This window comes from Leptodactylus fuscus, chromosome 5, assembly GCF_031893055.1.
Source record: "Leptodactylus fuscus isolate aLepFus1 chromosome 5, aLepFus1.hap2, whole genome shotgun sequence".
Taxonomy (NCBI): domain Eukaryota; kingdom Metazoa; phylum Chordata; class Amphibia; order Anura; family Leptodactylidae; genus Leptodactylus; species Leptodactylus fuscus.
In genome coordinates, this window is record NC_134269.1 from 85892555 (window position 1) to 85913215 (window position 20661).

Below are 20661 nucleotides of genomic sequence, written 5' to 3' on the forward strand. Positions count from 1 at the left end.
TAATGTGAATGGCCACTAAGATGAAACTTCACAGTTCAGATTTGCAATTTGGAGAAAAAAAAACATTAAAGCACAATGACAAGGAGAGCAAAGTTGGTAAAACAGTCATAGACACATTGAAAACACTTCAAACCCTCTTGTTTCATAATGAAAGGGTTAAAGTAGCCAGCACCACTATTTGGTGTGTGTGTGTATGAGAGCCTGCGGTCAGGTGCAGGAGGCTGGGCACAGGGCACACAGACTGCCACACAGCAGCACTGGCAGGCACACAGAAGTACATGGCAGCACTGCCACCTCTCGTGTATCCTGAGGACTGCAGCGCTCACATTCAAGGAACAGCTGAGAGGATTTATGGGGTTTAAAGTGCCAGCCAATCACAGCTCGTCTTGTATCCCTGCACGTTTCCAGTCTCTCTTGTAACCCCACCCCCAGGTCGCTAGCTTTCTCTATCACGCCTACCGAGCATTTGTCTTCACAACTTCCTCCTTTGGACTCCTTTAAAATAACCACAGACACCTGGATTGCGGGTAAAGCTGGGATTGGCCACAGCATTTATTTAGTAAACATAACTCTGGAGAAAACTTGAACATGAATAAAGAAAAACCCCTCCATGCCCCGCCTCTTCCTCTGCATCCTTCACCCGGATGTTGACCGCTGCCGGACAGCAGACATGTGGGCAAACTGTTCCTCTCCTAAGGTGGGGGACATGGAACCTTCCACCACGCTGTGATAACTGTGAAAAGAAAAGAGAGAAAGAACACATAAATTGCAAAACCACCACAGGGCAGCCGGAAGTTCCTCTCACCAGAATACTGATGGTAGAAGGTGAAGATCCACCCACGTGCCCACAGTTTTGTTACTTACGTACCTGCCTTCACACGTGACCAAACTCCACCCCCTCCCTCAACCCCCCACCAGAGGAAGAGGGAGGGGGGGAGGTAGACTTATTTAGAACATTAAAGCAGAAGTCGAACTTTATTTAACGCCAAACAGAATTCTAACTGCCCAACAGTCTCAGACCTTCTCTGTATTTGCTTCAAGGGCTACCAGACTATTGTGACATATAACCAAAGCCACTTTATTAACTTTGAACTCCTTTAATGTTGGAAAACTGTTCCTCTCCTAAGGGGGGAGTATGGAACCTTCTGACACAGGAGGGGGCAATGTATTCCTACACTTGCCTCTGACCAGTCCCAGGAGACAACACTAGAGCCTTCTCAATGCTGTCCTGAAGGCCGGCAAAGAGAATATCCAAGGCAATTGGATTGAGGTGCACTCCATCCCGTAACAAGAGTTTGCTGTTGTTCCCCTCTAACTCCGGTTTAGTACACAATCACCCCCCCCAGAGCCCGCACATGTCTAGAAACTCAATACCCTGTGGGCTCGCTCCAGGGCTGCCATGTTTCTAGCCCCTTGCCAGAACTTCCTTGGTACCACCTCAGATCACAGCATAACAACTTTATCGAAAAAATAAGGGAAATGCATAAAGTTCTGTTTAATGACGGAAATAAGGTCACCCAACTTCACTTTTCCTTGGTTGCTCCCACCCACATGTATGACTAGGACCACAGTACCAAAAGAAAACAGAAACGCCCCAAAAAAGGTAATAAATACAAGATGATGGTTATATAAAATAATATTAAATTTATTGAGAAAGACAGACAGGCAGATGGTAAAAAGCCATGATACAAAAATACATCAAGTGAGAAACTCAACCGGACATATAGATCATATATCAGTCAATAATGGTGTCGATAAAAGCATGCCATAACCAATCTATCGGCTATACCATATATAGCACCCAGACGGCAAGGGTCAGGACGATATTTGAAAAGAGTAATTGGTGCAATAGGAGCTATAGGTGCAATCATATCAAAAGTATATAAGTCAAAATATATTAATATATACAAATGGTGCAATATATAGGAGCAATGACATAATGAAACATCTAATCATCATAGACTCAGCAATAGGAAACACCAGAATTGAAAAGTAGGTATAATACCTGTGGACATGATGAAAACAGCGGTCAAGAGTACCGACGTAAACAACACCTTTATGAGTTTTACCTACATGGTAGGCTTCCTCAGGTGGAATCCTTCCACTTAGTACCCAACGTAGTACTTACCTCCTGAGGAATCCTACCATGTAGAAGAAAAGCCTAGAGGTGTTGGGGGACAACGAAAACGAATTAAAAATTTCAAAAAGATAGCAGGAAATAGAGCACCCCATTGGTAAAAACACATAACAACCAAAAACTTGCTGGCTACGGTACGACCCAGCAAGTGGAAACAATCGGGGTGAATGGGTAACAAACGAAACGCCGATTCTAGAGCCGACTTGGCAAAAAGGGCCCCAGGCCCCGCTCTGTAAACCAAGTCCACCCCCAATCAAGTGACGTATATGAAGCCGTCACATCCTCATCTGGTATACTGTCATTGACCGATTCGCTGCAAGGAAAGGAAAAGTGATGAATGAGGCGGAACTTTCCAGATTCTTTTTTTTTAGGAACCAAACCCAAGGGAGAAACATGAAAATTGGAAAGGAGGAAGTCATCAAAGGGACTAGCCATCCTACCCAATACCACCTCCTTCATCACTTTTTCTCATGCCAAAGACAGATTCTCGACAACTGACTTTAAATTGGAACATAAAAACGAAGACATAGAGTTCTGGAACAGTATAAAGATACCGTCCGCAAAACCCTCACGCAACAATGTGGCCTCCCATTTCCTGGGGTACAGACTTAACCATGACCTCCATTCTCACCGGAGTTTTCTCAGCTACCAGGCGCACCCACTTTGGACTGCTTACCCCAACGGGAACATTTGAGGTCCGGATGGGTACCTTCGCATATGGAACAGTCGTGTTGAAACTTACAAGCAGAGAAGAATCGTCAGTGGCCCTCATTGTAGAGCCAACACAAACCCGTGGCCCTGTGCTGAATAGACCTTGGGATGTACCCCCCCCCCCCCCCCCCGTGGATCCAGACTGAAAGGACCATTGAGGCCTCTGAGAAAAGATAAGGTGTATCCAAACATCCGTGGTCTTGGTGGCCCAGCCTACTGCTGGAGTCAAGGCCATGCGACACCAGAATTCCTCATTATAGCGCCACCAAGCCGAACCTCCGTGCAGCTTGTGAGCGCTATGAATTGTATCCAGGTACACGAACAGCTTCGGCCACATATCCAGTGCGTGTTGATATAAAATGTGAGCGAGGACCGAAAACACCTACAACCAGCTGCCAAATGTCTTGGCAACCTTGGGCTTGTGATCTGAACCCCGCTCAAACTTTCTCTGTCAACAGTCACATGATCCATTGAGAGAAGGGGCCATTTGTCAATATTCTCATTCTTTAAAATTTTCTCTCGAGTGTCTGCAGGAATATGAGTGCCCAGCTGAGTGACCCCACAGAATATTGAATCCCTAAAAGTGAGACCTAGAGGCAGAGCTACGGACGGGGAAGAGACCTTCCCCCCTGACCCCGTAAGTGAGTTCTGAATACTACCTGGATTCTCTAACTGACAGAACATCTTACGTAACACAGAAGCAAGATCATCAGGGGGAACAGAAAAAGGAAAGGCAGACCAAGGGGGTTGGCAAGGTAACTCACCAGCTCTCCCTGTCCCTGTCTCCAAAGATGGCTGTAATGGTGAAGCAGCAGGTGCTAAAGTCTGTTCCACAGGGCGCGGGCTGGCCCCTGGAGAGGGTGAAAGAACGACAACTGGAGCCACGACTACGCCTCAGGGACTGATCTTTGCCACGACGTCTCGAAGAAGACCTGGACGATCTTGTAGAAAAACAGTAAGAACAGGCATGAGAAGATTCCCTCCGATGATGGGCTTGCCGACTAGGAGATATGGAACCAGGCCGGCGTATCTCTCATGAGGAACCACAGCGTCGGCGATGGTGGTCACGGCAACGGTCATCTCACCTTATATGAAGTGAACCTGCGGAAGAATAAGAATCAGAGGCAGAAAGCGGTCTGGGAACGAGAGGAGACAACACAGCGGGCCGAACCCCTGCCCGTGAGCTCCGGCCACCCACACCACCACTGGCACCAGCAGAAGGTAATACATGCAGATTGCAACCCCCAGGCAGTTCACAAAGTGGTGAAACATTTGACACAGCATGCTGTAGCTGAGGACAAACAAATACAGGCACAGGTTCACCCATTCCCCCACTCATTGACCCCCTTTGCATAACATAACCCACTGGCACCATGTCACTTTTAGCCCCTCCCACCACATAATTCACAGGTACAGGATCAACTCTCCCCTAGCATCACATAAGTAGCTGGAACGACATTATCACTCCCCCCTCCCACTCCCCCCCTTTGTGAAACAGATAATTGACATAAGCAGCATCACCTCTCCCCCCTCTCCCTGCAGCTCCTAGCCCACATATACAGCTTCACCCCTCTCCGCTCTCTCTGCAGGCAGCTCAGTGACAGCAGGCTCACCCCTCCCCCTGCAAGCAGCTCAGAGACAGCAGGCATTGGAAGGCCATCCCCAAGCTGCTCTGGCTCCAGCAATACACAGGGAGCAGCAGCCACAGAAAGAGGACTCAGACACAACGCAGGGACACCCGACATCCATGGGAGCAGGACCAACAGTAGGTGCCGGCAAAGTAGCAGCGCTGCCACTCGTGCTCTGATTCTCTTCAGAACCAGCAGGTGTGACATCTTCAGCCGCCGGCATCACTCCAGCATCTTGTTAACCACCACGCATCTCCCAGAGGCAAAGCGTGCACAAGACACCAGGGACTTCTCCTGTGACACAGTGCCTCTCCCCGCAGGTGAAGGGTGCAAGCCACTGCCGGGGTTACAGCGCTTACCTCCTCTAGGTGAGCTTAGGGCTCAGTCTTCTCGGCTGACGTGCTTCACGGCGTGAACGCCTCGGCTCCCCAGGTGCAGATGGCAACTCCTCCTGACGTTCCTCCCTGGACTTCAGCAAATTCGCCTCCAGCCATCCCAGGCCCTCTTCCCTCAGCTTCTCCAACAGCAATCTCTCCAGGTTGTCTGCCATGATGCAGGTAAGCAGAGAGTTCCTCTCACCAGACTTCTGATGGTAGAAGGTGAAGCTCCGCCCACGTGCACACAGTTTTGTTACTTACGTACTGCCTTCACACGTGACCAGACTCCGTCCCCTCCCTCAACCCCCACCAGAGGAAGAGGGAGGGGGGAGGTAGCCTTATTTAGAACATTAAAGCAGGAGCCTTGAACTTTATTTAACTCCAAACAGAATTCAAACTGCCCAACAGTCTCAGCCTTCCCTCTATTCGCTTCAAGGGCTACCAGACAGGTGGCTGAGCCAATGACCCGGACCTCGCTGGTGTCATTCACTGGTTTTTCTCCTTCATAGTGTTCTAGTGCCTGGCCGGGAGGGAGGAGTCTGGGTTGGTGATGTCACGCGTCTTGAAGACAGGGGGGCTGTCTCTCGGTTCTGCAGGGTGAAGTAAGAAGGGATCGGATGCTGTGTACGGAGGCTGGGATTGGAGCCTGGGTGCACCAGCCTGATGCGATGCTATGCATGGAGGATGGGGAGGATGCATGAGGCGGGTAAGCCTTGTATGGATGCTGGGCATTGTTGTTGTGTGCCTGCAGTGCAGAGATGGGACAGGATCAGCGTTGCTATCCTCTGCTATCCTCAGTCCCTGGTGCACGGTCACTCCGCATTGTGTGATCACCTTGAATTGATGTACTAGTAGGCTGAGAGTTGGCACTGCAGTGCCAGGACTCCCCTATATAGACTGTGCTGCTGTGACCTCCACCTTGTGCCATCCCATCACTGAGCAGTCATGCTTAGCACATACATGATGCTGTACAGATAATTAGCTGATCATGTATGTACCATGTACATGCAGTCGGATAGTCAGGGTCACCACTGTGCAGGTCACATGCAGAAGTGACATATGTGATACATGCATCATGAGTGCTTGCCTTCCACATTCCAGGTACAGATGGCACATCATGTAAATCTGTGTAAATATCACATGTATTTGTCATGCCAGTGACTGTTCTGTGTATATGTCATATTTGCACCACTGTATGGTGACATCACACTGTGGATGCTATATGTATTAATGGGGTTCATTTTGTATTGTCACATGATGTCAATAGAGGGTCACATTGTCTGTGCCACATGCAGTCATACCACAGGTGTTTGGAAAGCACTGTCATGTAGTTAGTGCAGTTTTCACATACATTTGTGTCATGTATCATACCATGTTTTCTGCAGTCTACAATATAAGATTTACTAGTAGTATTGTGTCATGAATGCTAGGACTGTCCTATTTGTATCAGTGCTAGTGAGTTCTATTTTTGCTGGCTAGGCCAGAAAAAATGGCTGGCAGGTGGCAAACCTACCGGTTTGTGTGCCAGCCTGACCCAGTTTATGAAAGCGAAGTTTGCCCATTTATATTCAATAACCTGGATGCAATGAAGGAACACCAAGTACTAGCAGGCCCTGGGATACCTTGTTATGGCAGACACCCGCCACATGAAGCAGATTGGACTGGTTATCGTACATTCTATTTACTGGATTAATTGACATCATTTTTTATTGTATGTAATTATCTGTCCTGGCATGTGTACTGTCCATGGTACACTAGACCTGGAGGTAGCACAATGAATATTATCTATGACTGGTCTTAAACACTAGTATTATGGAATTTCATCAGTGTGTAATATCCAATCAAAAATATGCTTCAGATTAATTCATCTTGTGATCACTAGTCTAGAGATGGCAAATGGAATATATGGCCTGTCCTGAACATTGGTATTTTGGAATTTCACTAGTGTGTACAATACATTACCCAAAATATGTTGCAGATTCATCCATCTTGTGTCATAAACACTGTTGTTATTATTGGATTTCACTATTGTGTATACTTTACAGATACACAATATGTTTCAGATTTCCCCTTGTTGTGATCACTAGCTTGGGTATGTCTCTTTCAGCAAAGCAAATAACAGACTTCCTGCGATTGTTGCCAATGGTACAGGTGTTCATGTGCATATATGCTTATTTTTTTGTTGTTCTGCGAGTTGGTTTTTACTTCGCTTGTCATATTATAAAGTGTATGTTGTAATTAAAGGGGTTAACCCAGGCAGATTTCATGTCCCGGAATCTTGGAAAGCTAAAGTGATAACTCTGGTAAGGGTACAATGCAGAAATTTCTTTGAATGAAAAATCCATTCAATGCATCTGAATGAGGTTGTTTCTGTAGCATGTGCATAGATTTCTGCAAACCCCATTTAGTTGAATGGGATCTACCATGTGGGAAGGCTGGCCATACACTTTAGATAATTGTATTTCAGCCAACATGATCCCTTCTGATCCTCCCCATACATGTGCACACTTGGCTCACCTGAGAATACATGCATTACAAATGGGGAGAAGAGTTCAAGCTGCTGCAAAGCTAGGACATCGCTATAAACACTAGATGGCCAGCCAATCCAATCAAAATCTGCAGGTTTGCATGACATTAAAGTAATATATATGGCCACCTTCAGACTATTTACATTATGTTATAACTCAAAGTCTATGTTTTTAAGCATAGTTTTCATTGCTGCAGTTTTCCTCCATTGAAAAAAAAATTCTGCAAAGAAAGATTTCACTACAAGTAGTTCACAAAAGTGTAACAGCACAACAATGGCACAAGGGCAGTGGGGTCAGATTGAGGACCAATTTTGGGTGTAGTTGGAGTCAGGAAGCAAAGTTACTGACTCTGGCTTCAAAATAAAATAATTAAAAGTGATTGATTGGACTATATAATTATTGCTTGTTGCATATTTATATTCATAGGAATTCAGTCATGCGCTTTTCAATGAAGTAAAGGATCTTTATGGCTGACAGCCATTTATGAGTCAGAGTCAGAGCTGGAGTCTGACTGTAGAAAAATAGGAGTCGGTATTTTGGGCTACGGACTCCACAGCCCTGCATGGCACCAAAACGCATCGAGATTAGTTGTTTCCCATCTTTTTTTGACATCTAAGGAGTTGCCTGTACTGAACTTTTTTACCTTCACACTATCATTTAATTATGATATTTTTATATAATAACCAGTCATTAAATAGCAGCATAAATATAACTGGCGGAACAACGTGTGACATAGTCAACTAATGAAGTAAAATTTTGTATTTGTTTGTATCTATTATTTTTTTCTCTGCCTGGACACCATACTTATTGTTACTTGTCACTTATTGTAGTGTTTTAGCTGGAGTGGAGAGCCACTATATTAATGTCTCTTCTAGGAGTAATAGTTAAATGTGTGGGTGAAAATGAGGGACCCGCTTGTGAACAGCACATCATGGGGGAGACATTTACTCTAGCAGAAGTTTTCCAGAGCAGAAAAGTAAGCACCTTGTAAACCCCCACCCCAAAAGACAGCGTGATATATGGTATTCTGCATGTCTCTCAGCAGCTAAACATAAAATGATTATACAGCTATCTCTGTAACTCCTCTTGTGTAAAGTAGCTTAGGATACACTCTCTTGTGCTAACCCAAATGGGAGGGAATAACCTGGTAGCTTAGTTTAACTATAGAATCTAAGAAATCCCCCAATATTGCATGGTCTAGTACATCTAAAGAGAATGACATGCCATCTGATCTGCAGGCAACATGTTATATAGCTGAGGGAACTGAACAGATTGATGTATAGTTTTGTGTCAAAAATATTCAGTGTAAATTATCACTTGCTGATCTAAAACTTTTGATCTTTTTTTATGGCATATCCCTATCCTTAAAGGGGTTCTCCCATCTCAGCCTCTCAGCCAGGCTGTATGCAGTGTCAGCTTCTCACTTCCTGTATTTCTCTCCCTCCTGCTGAATGGGACAAACAACACGTCTGCAGGTCAGATAATCTACAGATTTTTGTACAAAACAGACTCTGTGTTATCTGTGTGTTTACTTAGAGAGATATTAGACTTGGTGTTATCAGCAAAGTGCAATTAGCTGAACGGATTGTCTTCCCAGGACTGAGTAAGGGACGTCACTTGTCCTGTCTCCCAGGTTTGTGGTTATAGCAACGCTGTGTAAACAATGGGAGATATAATCTCACATTGCAGGCAAAGAAAGCAGAATTTCTAAAGCAATATATTTAGGAAAGGGTTTCAATTTAAATAAGCTATCAGTATAGATAGGATCCTTGAGATGGGACAACCCCTTTAAGATAGGTCATAAATATATGATAGTGTAGGGGGAGACAATTGGCCCCCACAAAGATCAGCTAATTGAGACCATGTTGGGTCCCAAAACTATATAGTGCACAGAGGTGAAAGTAGATGACTTCTTTATACTATATAAGGTGGGGCGCCATTACTGCAGCTCAACTCATACCACCCCAACCGATAATATATTTATGGTCTAACCTAACGTCTAGCTCAGTGATTGACAACCTTATCTGTATAAATGTGCACAAAGAGTTATCTGTCAATCATTGAGTAGGACTGCCCACTGGATTCCCAAGCCCAGAGGTATAAATGACAAGTTACACTGAATGGATAACATAAAATAAAATAAAACTATATATAAATCTACTCAGCTACTCCTGCTACATAACATACTGGCTGCACTGTGCACTGTGACTGGTTCCCTTTAGACTGTGTCTGTTATGGAAATAATAAATGCAGTGACTGCTCACACATAGAAGAACCGGGGATCACATGTTTTAATATAGATATCTTTACTTTGTCTTCTAAGTCCAAAACCAGAAACCCAGCAAAAAAACAAAAACTATTTTGTAATGAAGGCTGCAGTATTTGTCTTATCTGTGAGCGTAGGGAGCACATCTCTAATAGATGTCATGAAATGTTAAAGATTGAGCTAGTGAAATAGATTTGTGGCTTATACTCTTAAGGCAAGACATGTCATAAATATCTGAAGTCTCATGTCATTCTGTACATCCATAGTTTGTATGCCTGACTCCTCATATGTCTAATAAGGTTGATGCTTAAAAAATCCCCTACATATACAGTATAGTTTTTCCTAATGGGGATTTTTAGTTATTTAACAGATGCTGTCTCTAAGCAGACATCTCTTTGATTATGGTAATGACTCTCTTTTCTTTTCACAGTGACCTGTGACCTGTATGGAGGTTATACACAGCCTTGAGTCAATTTGACATATACTTAAAGGGGTTGTCCAACTATATAATACATATAGAAGCGCTGCTTATAGATGTAATAATATATATATATATATATATATATATATATATATATATATATATATGTGTATGTCACCTTTCACTGGTCCTCCATTTCCAGCAATGGCATCTGTTTACAGGTTCCCAACTGACGTCAGCAGGGTGTCTCATAGGTGAATGCTACAGTCAATCTCAAGCATCAGCACTGATCACTTTACAAACCACACTTGACTGTTTCCATTAACCCTTTCCCTGCCACCCACATAGGTTATACGTCCTCCCAGGGTGGCACTTCTGCAGCCGAGGATGAATCTAGTGCGTCCTTACTTTTATTGCCGATATCTCAGGAATGGAAGAGAATCTCATCTTTAAAATGATACCAAGAACTTCATGATAGCACTTATAGTTACGGAGTAATTCACTGTTGAAAACGCTATTCGGCATTGAGATCCCATTGAAGATCTCAATTCCCAACAGCGTTTTTAACAGCAATTTGTTCCATAACTGTAAGTGCTATTATGAACATCTTGGTATCATTTTAAAGATGAGATTTTCATCTTGAAAATGAATCTTAAATCATTATGATAGCCCCATCCAGTCCTGAGACACAGGACTCTAAATTGCCCCACCCTGTCTCGGGAAGCATCTTGTGAAGTGTAATAGGAAGGGGAGGGGGAGGAGGGGCCCTGCAGACTGCACAGGGGTGAGGAATCATTATCATCATTTGTGCATACCCTGTATGTGACCCCAGGAAGGGGGTAGCATGGACTTCTGTCCCTGCTACTCCCCTCTCCCGTCAATCAGAGTGTATGCTATACTTTTGCACTCTGATTGTCACGTAGAGGGATCATGTAATTCCCCCTGAGCCTTACTAGAGGGGTATTCTTATCTAATACCTTTGAGCATAACCAAAAAGTATATTGGTGCTCTGACCCAGACGTTTCCCATTGTCCAGGTCACAACGCCAAAAAAGTCATACTTAACACTTACATAACAGATACAAAGAGGCACCAAACACATCATATACACAAAGTCATGATTAAAGTTTACATTTAACCCAATCCCTGTCCTGTCCATACCTGAGCTTTTTACAGTAAAATACATCTCTAGTGATATCCGTTACACGCTAAAATAAGAGTAATAACTATTATCACTAGAGATGAAGGTATAGATTGCTAAAATTTTTATAGGGGGATAGAAAATAAAATTTTTATGTAAAGTCCTATTTAATTTGCATGCACAAAATGGGTTGGGGCATTTCTGTGATTTTTGGCGTTTAACACCTGCCCCTGTAAATACAGTATATACATGTGTGGTATGTATGAACTCCTCACATATTGCAGTTTTTTGGAAAGTACATTTTGTTTGCAAAAAGGGATTGCTTGAGCTTGTACTTTAGTGACAAATTAGAATTTTTGTGCAATTTTTGCTTGTAATCTCTGCTGCAAAGTTGCATGAAGGTGGTTGTATATATGAATTATTAAATTGTGTTTTTATATACGGTATGCTGTGTAATCTGAAAAAAGTTAGATTTTGGTGTCACAATTTGCTAGCTGCAGTATAGCTTTTTAACATATTAGTGAATAACAGCAAAGTCCTGCTTGTCTTCTGTATTAGGGTCCCTTCACACAGAGTAAACGCGGGTGTATTTTGGCAAAATACACATGTAAATATACACGTGTAAAAATAAGACTCCCATTGACTTCAAAGACATTTTACACGTGTATTTTGACGTGTTTTTTTACACGTGTAAAAAAATGTCATTGAAGTCAATGGGAGTCTTATTTTACACGTGTATTTTTTATACGTGTATTTTGCCAAAATACACATGCGTTTACTCCGTGTGAAGGGGCCCTTAGGCAGCCTTCACACAGAGTTACACTCCGCTCATTCTGAACATAAAACTCGTTCAGAATGAGCTCGGAAAAACCAGATCCAATTGATTTCTATGGGTGCCGGCATCACATTGAAAGCAATAGGTAAAAAAGCGCGCATCTGCTGGCACCCATAGAAATCAATGGGATCTGTTTTTTTACGCGCTCATTCTAAACGACTTTTACGTTCAGAATGAGTGGAGCGTAACTCTGTGTGAAGGATCCCTCAGTGTTTTTGGGAGTTCGAGTTCTGTAGTTGATGTTTGCAGTACATATAGTATATATACACATTGTATACACCATAAGCTATTATTTTAAATGTATTTTGTATACAAATGTGAGAATGAACATGAGCTTTAGGTGCAAATATGTGTTTTAGTGCATTTTTTCAAAAAATTGTTTTTGTTTGTTACAAAGTTGCGTGAAGGTGGATGCGGCTATTGATAACCCAATGAGACATATGAAAACTTCAGGTTATCTACTTTCAAAAAATATATAGGGTTTAGGGGTTCACTTGTTTTTCATGGTAGGTAATCCCTACATTTTATAGGATGATACTTTTTTAACATTTCCAGCTTCAAAGCAGCTTTTTAACATTTCCAGCTTTAACATTTCCAGTTCTAGTGATTTTCTGAAGACACGTGTATGCGGTTGTAGGCCTTAGTGATGTGTATGAAATCTGAACTCTTATTTTTAAAAGGTTTTGTGCATATAATTTATTGTTTGGTTTCCACTTTTAACAACTAATATACATTTATTTGCATTTTTTAAAAAATAAAACATTCACTTTAAAACAAAATTGCACGAAGGTGCCTGTTCGTATGCAGTACCAAGTGGCATTGTGACAATGCTGCAGGTGTCTACTTTAGGAAAATATATAGGTACGGGTGGGAGGGGGGTTGGATTATTTTTTAATGCTGCAATTTAGCTTTGATTTATCCATCTCAAAACTGAAAATTTCTCTGGCTACTGGAGGTGCAAAATTTCCAAGAGACCCCTGGCAGTGAGAGGGTTAAAACAATGAGATCAATTGTGCCATCTGTTTCCTTTCAACTTACATATAAAGAAACAGCAGGCATCTGTGCACATATGAATGATCCTTAACTAGGAGACCCTTCACTTTCACCCTTCTGTGGGAGACAGACAGTGACACTAGTCAGTGTATGATAACTTCAGAATGTGGAGATGCTGCACGTGTAGATGCCAATCTACAACCACTGATTTATTATGGATCAGATTATGCAGTGTTATGCATTTACTTGGTATTTACTTGTAAATTGTGTTTTAGTAAAATTTAAGCTCAGCTACTGAAGCTTATTGATGTGTTTGACTTTTAATAAATGAAAAGGCTGAATATGCTTTACCACAAAATGACTTCCTCTGCTGTGTGACTCTTTACATTCATTTGTGTTAACCTTTAAGCCCTGTTATTTTCACTTGTTACATGCATGGGCTGCTGAATAATTTGAGTATGACAAATTTCCTTTCCTTCACTGATCCTATGTTGTTACCATGGGTAAGGTAAGATGTGGTGAAATATTTCCACTATGGATTTCACTCTAAATCTGTATTGATTTTTTAACAAAATTGATGTAACGTGCAGATTTCTGCTGCAGAATGTGGTGTAGATTCACCTCAACAGAAGTAAAATGCTGTGAGTTAGAAGATCCATTTCTATGTGCAGAAGTTTCCACGGATGAGCATTTTCTAAACCCTGTTTACATGTAGTGGAACTTGCTGCAGATTTGCAAAGTGTAGGTCCATACAGCAAAGTCTACACATCTGAACTTACCTTTTATACTTAGTGCTCCATTCTAAATTCTTTTGTTTGTTGTTGGAGATATTCATCCAACTCACTCTAAATAGCTTTATCTTTAGTTGTAAATGTACTTGCATTAAGCTATCGTTACAGTGTAGGGTATTTGCAGAATCCTCCTCCTTTCTGAGCTGACGTAGCAGACACTCATTCTATCCCCTACAGCAGCAGAAAGGCCATTTGCATTGTAAAGGCGCATTCACACGATGTAACGCGGCGTTGATTCTGACACGGAAACTCGTGTGAGAATCAGCGCTGCAAAACAGAATCCCATTGACTTTAATGTGTTATGCGCACTAAACGAAACCCATTGAAGTCAATGGGATTCTGTTGTGCAGTGCTGATTCTGACACGAGTTTACGTGTCAGAATCAACGCCGCGTTACATCGTATGAATGCCCCCTAAGCAATAGGGATTCTGCAGCAAAGATTTCCTGCTGGCTGCTGCCTTGCCAATAAGTGCACAGGAATCTGCTGGAGCTGTTCAGTCAATTACAAGGGGTGAAGAAAGGGTGTCTATGCTGTTGAAACCCAAAAAGGAAGAGGATATTGTAAATCAACAACCCTGGAAAGTTCTAGTTTATAGTAAGTATCGCAGTACGTGAATGTTTTTTTTTTTTAACTTATAACTGGAGGTACCCTTTAAAACTAAAGTCGCATGTAGCGAGCCACAGCCAGCTAACAAAACGGAGAGAAGTCTGCAATGGAAACGCATCAAATTTTTTTATTCTGCATCGCTTTTTACAGAAATTCTGCAGTGTTTTCCTCTGCAGACTTTCTATACCTATATGGGAAACGCCTGGGTTTCTGTACATATAACTGACATACTGCGATTTACAAAAACACAATAGATTTTGAAATTACAGCATTTGCACTGCAGATATTTTTCTGCAATATGTGGATGGAACTAGCCAGAATCCCATCCACCTTGCAGGTACTGTAATACGCAATGTATTTGCAAGGTGGGGTCCTGGTTTAATCTACAGAATCTAAAGAATAGTGAAGGCAGCTTTTTAGTTGAATATATTGTAATAATTGCTACAAGTCAAGGCTGATTCAAGATAAACATTGTTGAGGAGAATCTACAGAAAAAGTTGGATAAACCTATATGTAATCTGTGTTTCAAACATGAACATATGTTAAAATGAACAAGCCAGAGTTTATTCTACAGACTCTTGGATCAGTTATGTGCTACATTATTTTGCGGCGTCCTGGGTTTAATAAACAGTATTATATTTCCATGTGTCACCTCCTGAGCATCTTTAGCTTTCAGATAGATTTTAGTCATGGTTTTCTTACTTTGCCCTACCACCATTGCAATGGCCATGCTTAGACTATGAAAGGAACAGCAGTCTCCTTCACGTGTGGCACTGAAATGACTTGTAGGTGCTAAGTAAGCAATGATTTCTGACCATCAGTTGGCGGATTAATGCCATTTATATTAATTGTGATATTTAATAAGAGCTTCCTGACATAATAGAAGTATGATGAGTTTTATTTAGGTATCTGTCAGTTAATGGTTCCTTGTATACTTGCCCTGTGTATATGTAATGTATTGTGACCTCACAGGGATTGCAAAAAAATATTGAATCAAGAGATGCAAAATGTACTAAGTAAATATTACATTTCAGTATCCAAGCAAACAAACCTGCAATTAGCTCATAAGGGGAAAGCATAACCTAAACATCACTGTGCAATAATAGTAGGCTACACTGATCCCGTAATTGGCCGCTGCAGCAGTAATGATCAGAAAGTATCAGACTGCAAGTTTGTAACTAGAAACTGTTCACCTCAGCAGTCTCATGACTACATAACCTCAGTGTTTGAGTGCACACTGAAATCTTGTGTTTCAGTGCCTGCATAGTTTGGCATGATGCCTGGCTGGTCACCCAAGTCTTCCCTATAGTTCATAAATCACAGCTGTATTCACAGCAAGGGTCTGTTATTTAAAGGGGATGGTATGAGCACTATGTGACGTGCCCAGGCCAGTGAGGTGGATGCAATCAATTGCTAGTAAAAAGATATGAAATGAAAGAAATTTTCTGAGAGAAGTCCTCAGTAGTTGATACCTTTTTTAATGGCTAACTCAAAAAGTTTTTTGATGACATATCGAGCTTTCGGGACTACTATAAAGGTCCCTTCATCAGGATGGTATAACACAATGTCTGAAGGTAGGCATATACAGTCCTATGAAAAAGTTTGGGCACCCTTATTAATCTTAATCATTTTTAGTTCTAAATATTTTGGTGTTTGCAACAGCCATTTCAGTTTGATATATCTAATAACTGATGGACACAGTAATATTTCAGGATTGAAATGAGGTTTATTGTACTAACAGAAAATGCGCAATATGCATTAAACCAAAATTTGACTGGTGCAAAAATATGGGCACCTCAACAGAAAAGTGACATTAATATTTAGTAGATCCTCCTTTTGCAAAGATAACAGCCTCGAGTCGCTTCCTGTAGCTTTTAATCAGTTCCTGGATCCTGGATGAAGGTATTTTGGACCATTTCTTTCTACAAAACAATTCAAGTTCAGTTAAGTTTGATGGTCGCCGAACATGGACAGCCCGCTCTCAAATGATCTGAAAACAAAGAGTGTTCAACATAGTTGTTCAGGGGAAGGATACAAAACGTTGTCTCAGAGATTTAACCTGTCAGTTTCCACTGTGAGGAACATAGTAAGGAAATGGAAGACCACAGGGACAGTTCTTGTTAAGCCCAGAAGTGGCAGGCCAAGAAAAATATCAGAAAGGCAGAGAAGAAGAATGGTGAGAACAGTCAAGGACAATCCACAGACCACCTCCAAAGAGCTGCAGCATCATCTTGCTGCAGATGGTGTCACTGTGCATCGGTCAACTATACAGCGCACTTTGCACAAATAGAAGCTGTATGGGAGAGTGATGAGAAAGAAGCCGTTTCTGCACATACGCCACAAATAGAGTTGCCTGAGGTATGAAAAAGCACATTTGGACAAGGCAGCTTCATTTTGGAAACAAAAATTGAGTTGTTTGGTTATAAAAAAGGCGTTATGCATGGCGTCCAAAAAGAAACAGCATTCCAAGAAAAACACATGCTACCCACTGTAAAATTTGGTGGAGGTTCCATCATGCTTTGGGGCTGTGTGGCCAATGCCGGCATCGGGAATCTTGTTAAAGTTGAGGGTCGCATGGATTCCACTCAATATCAGCAGATTCTTGAGAATAATGTTCAAGAATCAGTGATGAAGTTGAAGTTATGCCGGGGATGGATATTTCAGCAAGACAATGATCCAAAACACCGCTCCAAATCCTCAGGCATTCATGCAGAGGAACAATTACAATGTTCTGGAATGGCCATCCCAGTCCCCAGACCTGAATATCATTGAACATCTGTGGGATGATTTGAAGCGGGCTGTCCATGCTCGGCGACCATCTAACTTAACTGAACTTGAATTGTTTGTCCAAAATACCTTTATCCAGGATCCAGGAACTGATTAAAAGCTACAGGAAGCGACTAGAGGCTGTTATCTTTGCAAAAGGAGGATCTACTAAATATTAATGTCACTTTTCTGTTGAGGCGCCCATACTTTTGCAGCGGTCAAATTTTGGTTTAATGCATATTGCACATTTTCTGTTAGTACAATAAACCTCATTTCAATCCTGAAATATTACTGTGTCCATCAGTTATTAGATATATCAAACTGAAATGGCTGTTGCAAATACCAAAATATTTAGAACTAAAAATGATTAAGATTAATAGGGGTGCCCAAACTTTTTCATAGGACTGTATATACAGAGAAATGGAGTGTTAGATGCAAAATAGATGGAAAACAGAACATAAACAGTTTTTTTAAAAAAACACATATATATCAGTTCACAGGAAAGTTCTCTGGGTTTATGGCTTCTTTGATCAGTGACGTGGTGTCTAGTGGTTATAAAAGGCCATAAAACCCTGGGCCCTGTTTAAACCTTGTTGGAGAGTGCGAAGGGTCGTCATAAGTTTAAATTCCCATATGAGGCGATCTTTTCTGTCTCTGAAATTCCCCCTTATTACCAGGATCTTCATATCCTGGGTCATATTATGATTTTGATTACAGAAGTGTTTTGGCACCGGGAGGTCCATTCTTTGCTCTCTAATCGTATGTCTGTGTGAGTTCATCCTCATCCTAAGTGACTGTCCTGTCTCACCTACATACAGGCCCTCAGGACACTTAGTACACAATATCAAATACACTACATTAGGTGTGCTGCAGGTGAAGTTACCTGGGATCTTGTAGTGTCGATCAGAGTTCGGGATCTTTATTTTGTCCGTAGTCAGTATGTGCGGGCAGGTTTTGCACCTCTTCTGTCCACATGGAAATGTTCCTTTGTTAGTTGGAGGTGACAGTGAGCTGCTAATAATCATATTCCTGAGGTTTGGTGGCTGTCTGTAACACAGGAGAGGGGGTTCTGGAAATATGGATTTTAGATGGTTGTCTTTTTGCAGTAGTGGATGTAATTTGCGTGTAATTCCTCTCAGCGTCTCCAGGTGGGGGTTATCAGGTGGGGGTTATCCCGAACTCTGATCGACACTACAAGATCCCAGGTAACTTCACCTGCAGCACACCTAATGTAGTGTATTTGATATTGTATACTAAGTGTCCTGAGGGCCTGTATGTAGGTGAGACAGGACAGTCACTTAGGATGAGGATGAAGAATGGACCTCCCGGTGCCAAAACACTTCTGTAATCAAAATCATAATATGACCCAGGATATGAAGATCCTGGTACTAAGGGGGAATTTCAGAGACAGAAAAGATCGCCTCATATGGGAATTTAAACTTATGACGACCCTTCGCACTCTCCAACAAGGTTTAAACAGGGCCCAGGATTTTATGGCCTTTTATAACCACTAGACACCACGTCACTGATCAAAGAAGCCATAAACCCAGAGAACTTTCCTGTGAACTGATATATATGTGGTTTTTTTAAAAAAACTGTTTATGTTCTGTTTTCCATCTATTTTGCATCTAACACTCCATTTCTCTGTATATATATGCCTACCTTCAGACATTGTGTTATACCATCCTGATGAAGGGACCTTTATAGTAATCCCGAAAGCTCGATATGTCATCAAAAAACTTTTTGAGTTAGCCATTAAAAAAGGTATCAACTACTGAGGACTTCTCTCAGAAAATTTCTTTCATTTCATATCCACTGGCTAACACGGTACAAGGATATATATTTCTTCTTTTAGTAAAAAGATATGATATTAGATAATGTGAGTACTGATAGTCAGGGGACATTTACTGTATAACTTGCATAGCATTGATGTAGACTACAAAATAGTGCAAACGTTAAAAAAACAAACAAACATCTGACCACAATTTTTTTTATATTAGTCTCATATTTGACAGTTTACAGTTGAAACGCTGTGGTCCAATTTATGATAAACCTATGGCAAACTTATATACTACAGTTCACATAAGGGCGTGTCATAAATTATTCCCCTTCGTGTATTTGCATATATTTCATAAGAATTAAATTAAAGTTTAATCGTCTTTAAAAATAGCTACAAATTTTAAAAACCTTGGTTAAAATTCAGCCGGCAAATGCTAGAATTCGTCAGTGAAAGTTCTAGACTTCTAGGTTAATACTGTAAGCATGGCAGTGGTTTCATCAAATATTTAACTTTCAGTAAATACTGTGAGAATTTTTCCCAAAGAGCTGAACCTACCAATTTTCAGTTGCCTGGATTTGAGTCCATAGACTGTATATTTATAAGTTTAGTCTAGTTTACAACTGTGTGGATTTCCAAAAAGTATAAAAATGTACCGACTTAAAAATATTTGACCATTTTAAATATTATTATATGAAATAGTAATGTAATATGCGATTTAATATTAAATGTTACTGTTTTGCTACAGTAAATTTGTTATCAGCATGTGTTATACATGAGACATTTATGAAGGAGCTGGAGAGTGGAAACATAGAGGAGTCTGAAGTTTAGCTTATAGACAAGGTGTCAAAGTTTGTTATTTTTGCTTACAGAGATGTCAATTCTCATATCGGTCATACTGGTTGTTGCCTTATGAATTGTCTTACCAGAAAACGGTGATACAATGTTCTTTCTTTTGACAGTAAACAAAAAACTTTCAATTTTTTTTTAATTTTTTTTTTTTTACCCACCGAAATCAGACAAAAAGTGGTGTTGGGTTCAACTCTCAAGATCCCATTCAGGTGGCACATTGTGCCCGTAAAACAATTCATTCTATTCGTTCTAAAATCTGCTGCAGAAGTTCACATGAAGGTAGATTACTACATGTGTGGTAGGAATGTGATCACGTCAGGAGCTTCTTGAAGAAGGCGTTCAAAGTGATCTCCAGAAGGACAAAGCCAGAGCTATATGTATTAGATATAGGTATAACCAATTACTCACCAACAAAATAGGATGTCAGCTAAAATCGTTCCCTGCTACATGTCTATTGATTGTCCATAATTGGAAAAGAAGACAAAATGGTTAATAATAATAATAATAATAATACATTTTATTTATATAGCGCCATCATATTCCGCAGCACTGTACAATTTGGCTGCTTTATTTCTAGGAATTATGGCTGGAAAATTAATTGAATTAATTTGATTTTCATCAGAATTGTGAAATCGATGTTAGCCCATCCCATATATTGCAGGCATATGTTCCCCCGAAATTAGCTATGATCAACAATTTCTTTACTGTAATCAATACTTGGGTAGTAGGACAAGGAAGCCACATCAGAAATATCTGACTCCTTCTCACAGCGTCAGATCACTGAATTCTTTTTGGTTTCCTTAAACAAAAACAAGAAAACCAAGATAAGAA

At 41.2% G+C, this 20661-nt stretch overlaps 1 protein-coding gene and 1 long non-coding RNA gene across 3 annotated transcripts in view; one reads left to right on the forward strand and one right to left on the reverse strand.

Moving 5' to 3' along the window:
* Positions 1-582: 582 nt before the first annotated feature.
* Positions 583-5212, reverse strand: LOC142203107 (uncharacterized). The gene is made up of 3 exons (XR_012716102.1): positions 4836-5212; positions 3613-3949; positions 583-733 (listed from the first exon to the last, which is right to left on the reverse strand). It is a non-coding gene; the product is annotated as an uncharacterized LOC142203107 (long non-coding RNA).
* A 90-nt stretch (positions 5213-5302) lies between these two features.
* OTUD7A (OTU deubiquitinase 7A) overlaps positions 5303-20661 on the forward strand; it is a 187757-nt gene continuing 172398 nt past the window's right edge. For both annotated transcript variants that reach the window (XM_075273582.1, XM_075273583.1), the window contains exon 1: positions 5303-5559. The gene's annotated coding sequence lies outside the window, so the exon portion shown is untranslated. The remainder of the gene's footprint in view (positions 5560-20661) is intronic.